This window comes from Apium graveolens, unplaced genomic scaffold (assembly GCF_009905375.1).
Source record: "Apium graveolens cultivar Ventura unplaced genomic scaffold, ASM990537v1 ctg3408, whole genome shotgun sequence".
NCBI lineage: Eukaryota > Viridiplantae > Streptophyta > Magnoliopsida > Apiales > Apiaceae > Apium > Apium graveolens.
The window spans coordinates 61,168-67,953 of NW_027418091.1; the positions used below are offsets into that span (position 1 = coordinate 61,168).

At 37.0% G+C, this 6,786-nt stretch overlaps 1 non-coding gene across 1 annotated transcript; it reads right to left on the bottom strand.

Moving 5' to 3' along the window:
* Positions 1-6,384: 6,384 nt before the first annotated feature.
* On the bottom strand, positions 6,385-6,491 carry LOC141701151 (small nucleolar RNA R71). The gene has a single exon (XR_012566689.1). It is a non-coding gene; the product is annotated as a small nucleolar RNA R71 (small nucleolar RNA).
* Positions 6,492-6,786: the final 295 nt, after the last annotated feature.

Sequence of the window (6,786 nt, forward strand, 5' to 3'; positions counted from 1 at the left end):
GTTTCTAGAATGATCAAAATTTGGCTCATCAGAACTAGATGAATCAGAACTTGAAGAGCCAGTGACAGGTTCTGATGCTTCTTGAGAGTCTTGAGATGTGGTAGGATCTTCAGTTTGCTCCCCCTGGACAGGTGCATTTTCCTTTGGAGTTTTTACAACAGATTCAATGAAATCAGTACTTACAAAATAAGAGTATAAGTCATCAGATTTACATCATCAGAATTTAAGTCTTCATTTTCAAATCTCAGCTGATCATGATCATTGAAATCTTCAAGTCCAGTAAGCTTCTTATCATCAAAATATACATTGATAGATTCCATGACAACCCTTGTTCTTAAATTATAGACTCCGAAGGCTTTTGTGGAAAGTGGATATCCAACAAAAATTCCTTCATCAGCTTTTAGATCAAATTTTGACAGCTGTTCAGGATGAGTCTTAAGAACAAAACACTTACATCCAAATACATGAAAGTATTTCAGATTTGGCTTCTTTTTCTTCACCATCTCATATGGTATTTTTTCTTGCTTGTTTACGAGTGTTGCATTCTGTGTAAAACAAGCAGTCTGCACAGCTTCAGCCTAAAAGTAGGTTGGCAGCTTTGCTTTATCAAGCATAGTTCGTGCAGCTTCAATGAGAGTCCTGTTCTTTCATTCTATAACTCCATTTTGGTGTGGAGTTCCAGGTGCAGAAAATTCCTGTTTGATTCCATGCTCTTTGTAGAACTCTTCTATGATTGAATTCTTGAACTCAATGCCATTATCACTTCTTATAATTTTGACAGAATTTTTGACCAACTTATCCAGCTATCTGACATGATCAGTTAGAGTAGATGCAGTTTCATTCTTCTTGTGCAAGAAATACACCCAAGTGTACCTTGTGAACTCATCAACTATAACCATAGTATATTTCTTCTTTGCAATAGACATGACATTGACTGGACCAAATAGATCAACATGCAGTAGGTGATAAGGCTCAAGAATTGATGACTCAGTTTTGCTCTTGAAAGAAGATTTTCTTTGTTTTGCCTTTTGACATGAATCACAAATGCCATCAGGAGCAAATACTGATTTTGGCAGTCCTCTCACAAGATCTTTCTTTACAAGCTCATTTATGTTGTTGAAATTTAAATGAGAGAGTCTTTTGTGCTAATTCCAGCTTTCTTCAATTGATGCTCTACTCAACAGACAGATTACAGAACCATCAGAACTTGTTGAAAGTCTGGCTTCATAAATGTTACCATGCCTGTAACCTTTCAGAACTACTTTGCCTGTAGAATTGCTTACAACTTCACAGTGTTCTTCAAAGAAATCCACATGATAACCTCTGTCACAGATTTGACTCACACTCAGCAGATTATGTTTAAGTCCTGAGACAAGAGCTACTGGTTCAATGATGACATTCCCAAGATTAATATTTCCATATTCCAGAGTTTTTCCCATGTTGCCATCTCCATAAGAAACTCCTGGGTCAGCTTTCTCCACAAAGTCTGAGAGCAGGGCTTTATTTCCAGTCATATGTCCTAACATCCACTATCCAGTACTAGGATGTTTTTCCTGTTGCCCTGCAATCACAAAGACCACTAATGGTTAGTTTTAAGGACCCAGACTTGCTTGAATCCTTTGGCCTTTTTAAGTTTGTTAGTATTTGCAGCGGATTTAATATCATAGTTTATGCTAACATTATGTTTATCAAAACTTATATCAGACTTTGCATCAGACTTTACACTAGAAGGAATTAAAGCAACTTTCTTCAAAGAAGGTTTTATTTGATAGTAATCATAGTACAAACTATGATATTCCATACAATTATAAATGGAATGCCATAAACTACCGCAATGAAAACAAGGATTTTGTGGCTTAAACCTAACAGACTAACTCTTAATTCCTGACTTAGGAGGTAAAGAGTTTATATTCTTATTCTTCCTGTAAAAAGAAGCAAGATGGTTAGAATTACCACAGTTATAACATTTCTTTCTAGGAGCATTAGGAACAGACATATAATTATTGCTTTTATTCACACCTTTCTTTCCATTCCTATTTTTCCTAGCTGCCTTTACCTTGTTGATATTCCTTATTTCTTTCAGCTTATGCTTAAACTGCTTCTTAGTCATTAAGCCTATGTTAACTTCAGCTGGTTTATCCTGTTCTAATTTGTTAGAGGTCGACTTTTCCTTAACTTCTGCTACAAACTCTTTCATCTTTTCAGAATCAGACTTTATAGTTTTAGCTACAAACTTAACAGGATTTACCTTTGGCTTAGCAGTCTGTTTAACAACAATTGGCTTAATTCGTTCAGTTCCTTTTTCACTTCTATCATCTCCATAACCTAAGCCCTCTTTCCAGTTTCCACTACTTAATAAATTCTGAGTTGTTCTGCCAGAGTTAGTCCAAGTCCTGATAATCTCTTTTTCTTTTTCTAACTCAATTTTTAGAGATTGATTCAATTTTAACACTTCATCTCTAACATAAAAAACATCGTCTCTTTCTTTCTGAGTTTGATGGAACATAACTAACTTCTTTTCTAAATAGTCATTCCTTTTCTTACAAGCAAGATTTTCAGAAGTTAATCTTTCACATGTTAAAGTTTGATCTCTGTAACTAATAAACATGTTTTAAGATATAATCTCAATTCAGTAATATCATCAGTATGAAAAGCATAAGTTGTTTGAGGTACCTTCAATTCAGCAGTTTCAGGGCTGCCATCAACATTTGCCATTAAAGCATAATTCACCTCATCTTCAGAATCTGAAGAGTCTGTCCAGCTTTTCTTCTTTGTGAAAAGTACCATGCCTTTGTCACTCTTTCCTTTCTTGCAGTCAGGAGATATGTGGCCTCTTTCACCACAATTGTAGCATTTGACATTTGAGTTGTCTCCTCTGTCAGACTTTGCACTTTTGCCTTCATACTTTCTGAATCCTTTCTTATCAGAACTTCCACCTTTCTTGGAAAACTTCTTTCCCCTGCTGAATTTCCTGTAGGCTATCTTTGTGATACCCTTCACCATAAAAGCACACAATTTTATCATCTCTTCATCAACATCTATTTCAGGTAAACTTTCAGTTTCTGAATTATCATCATCAGAACTTTCAGTTTCTCCCATGTCTCTTGCTCCTTTGATCCATCTCAAGTTCATAAGTCTTGAGCATACCATAAATTTCATTAAGAGTAGTTTCATCAAGAGCATAGTTGTCTCTTATAGTAGTAGACTTCAAATCCCAACTTTCAGGAAGAGCTAAAAGAAATTTTATATTTGAATCTTCAAGATCATATTCCTTGTCCAACAGATCATTCAAGAGTTTGACAAACCTGTCATATAAATCAGTTAATGACTCATCATCTTTTGAGTCAAAGTGCTCATACTCTTGAGTGAGTATAGTCCTCTTGTTCTTCTTGATTGCATCAGTTCCCTGGCATCTAGTCTCCAAAGCATCCTTGGCAATGGATGAGATATCTTCAGCTGTATACCCAATTTTCTCCTTTGGTCTGGTCTTTGCTGGCTGATCTGCAACTACAACAGAGAGCTTGGTTGGCTTATGTGGTCCTTCATTAATTCTGTCAAGGTATTCTGGATCTGTAGCTTCCAGAAACATAGCCATCTTCACTTTCCATATGGGATACTCAGAAGGTCTCAGTATGGGAACCTTAATAGTCTCATATCGACTGTGGGTTTGAGTCTTTTGAGTTTCTTCAGTTTTAGTGGACTTGGTTGGAGTTTCTGCTTCTTCAAACACGATTGTTTTAGATCTTTACTGTATGTGTGTTAACAGATAAGCTCTGATACCAATTGTTAGGTCACACAACACTGTAGAAGGGGGTTGAATACAGTGTTTAATACAATCAAATCGATTTCGAACACAAGTAACAGTAAACAGATATATTCAATATAATAAACTCTGTTACAATGGAACTGTTCTCTCTCAGTGATGAACAAATATCACTAAGAGCTGCTAGGTTATAATGTATGATCTTCTTAATTATGATAACACATACAGTGTAAACCTATGTCTGTGTTTATATAGTACAAAGTTACAAGATAACTTCTAATTGATATAGAATATAATTCTGTCTCCTAAAATATATCAATCAGATATCATATACAAGTCTTCTTATCTTCTAAATCTTTCCATGCATATCTTCTTTTGTTTTAGTCTCGATCTTCTATCCTGTAAATCAGCTTCCTTCCTTAACTGTAAGTCCTCCCGCACTTAAGTTCTGATATGACCTTAAGTTCTGATATCTATCTTCTGACTTCCAGTAAGTACTGATTCGAGTAAGTCCTGATATTTCCTGTTTGTTAAGATCTGAAAATTAAACATGAAACATATTAGACATGACATCCCAAATATATCTAACAATATTAAGTAAGAGCAGTCTTAAAATTGAAAAATGAGCCAAAATTACTGATAAGTGGCATTTTATACCACTTAGAACGTCTTATAATGGCTTGAATTGATGTCTTGAAATCAGGTATTTTGTGTATTTGATGCGTTTTTCTAGTGTTTTTGCATTTCAGGGTATAACTTGCGTATGTAGGAAGAATTCATCAGGAATAAGCCTAGGGAAGTGCTTGGCATTGGTTGTGGAAAGTTAGGGGCAGAACGCAACAAAAATCAGGAGCAGAATTCAGAATTTTCCGGAAGGTGCTTGGGTGCCCGCTCAGGATGCTGGGCGGCCGCTTGGGAGCTTGGGCGCCCGCTCAGGAATCTGGGGCGGCCGCTCAGGGATGAGAATTTTAATACTGAATTTTATAATCCTTATTCTGATGGACTTATGAGACGGCTGGTTCTTGTGGACTTCTATATAAGTAGTTCTCAGAGACATTTCGTAAAAGGTGGTATCAAGCAAGGAGCAGGGAGAGAAGAAAGAAGATCGTTTTAGCACATTGCAACGAAGAAGAGGAAGCATACATTTTCTTGTGATTCTTTTTTTCTTTGTATCAGTGGATGCTAGTTTTCTTTACTTTGAACCTTATTACTCTTATGACGTACTCTGGTTTTAATAAGTATTTTTATTAGTTTATATTGTGTGTATTATCAGGTTTTCATATGAACCCATGGTGACGATGAGTTCTATCATGGGCTAATCATGATTATGGGGTCATAACGGATTTACTATGGATTTCTTTAGTTAGTTGTTTAATACCTTAGTGTGTGATGATTGTACGATATCTAGCATAGTTTGCACTTATTCGTCTTATGTGCATCGCGAACATATAAGATAGTCTGTTAATCTCCTGTAAAGCGACGGTGGATCTCGAGGTTTAGAACTTGCCATGCTAGCATAGGTTCATCTATGTGTATGCATGATTAGTGGGTAACTCTAACCATTTTACTTGCCCTGTGTAATCATAAAGAATAACTTGTGCTTAAATCGTTATGTTGTCAAATTCCGTAGACATATAGGGTCCCAACATAATTGATGCCTATTCAACTTCTATCTTAATTATGGATGTTTGGTAGAATGTTATTAGTATAACGAAAGTTGGCTTTTATCAGTTTCTTATTGTTCGATTAATTCCCGTAGTTAATTGTAGTTAATAATTAGTTAATCAAATTTAAGTGTTATTGTCTTGACATTGAGAAGTAATCATACATTGGTGAGTAAGTGTTAATTGAACATAATTAGTCTTAGTCTCTGTGGTAACGAACTAGAATTTATTCTATATTACTTGAAAACGCGTATACTTGCGTGAATTATTAGCGCGTGTTTTGTGCCTAACAAGTTTTTGGCGCCGGTGCCGGGGACTCGGCGTATTTGTTTAGTTTATGTACTTGCCATCAGTGGTCATTAGGACTCATTGATTAATACGTGTTACTTATTATTTCCGGTTGTGTTTCAGGTACTCTAGCGAGCGTTTATGCAAATACATTCTCGCACTCGCAAGATAATTTTAGATACGGCTGAGGAGACAGACTCAGTTCTTGATATTCCGGAGAAGATAGATTTTGAAGATTCGGATAAAGAGAGTGAGCAGAAAGAACTAGTAATCATGGGTGATCGTATAGTTCCAGCAGCAGATCCAGCTCTTATGGACTTTTCTGGGCCTAAAATTGATGACATTCAGTCAAGCATCCTTCATCCTACTATTCAGGCTAACACTTTTGAAATCAAGTCGGGCACTATTCAGATGGTGCAGAAATCTGTTTCTTTCGGAGGTGCGGCGACTGAAGATCCCAACATGCATATTAGGAATTTTGTCGAGATCTGTAGTACTTTCAAATATAATGGTGTGACTGATGAGGCTATCAAGCTGAGGCTTTTCCCATTCACTCTGAGGGATAAAGCTAATGACTGGTTACATTCTGAGCCATCTGGGTCCATCACTACTTGGCAAGATCTTGCGCAAAAGTTTCTGGTGAAGTTCTATCAAATGGCGAAGACTGCAGCTATGAGGAGTGCTCTTACTCAGTTTGCGCAGCAACCAACAGAATCTATGTGCGAAGCTTGGGAGCGCTACAAGGAGATGTTGAGAAAGTGTCCACATCATGGTATGCCTGACTGGATGGTGATCACTGGTTTCTATAATGGTTTGGGGGCCCAATCTCGGCCCATGCTCGATGCAGCAGCTGGAGGCGCCTTGTGGGCCAAAAGCTATACTGAGGCTTATAATCTTATTGAAACTATGGCTGCAAATGAGCATCAAAACCCAACTCAAAGGATGATGTCTGGGAAGGTAGCAGGTATTCTGGAAGTCGATGCAGCTACAGCTATTGCAGCGCAGCTCCAAGCGCTGTCTTTGAAGGACGATTATTTAGCCAACTATGGATTCAATCGGATAGCTATGGTC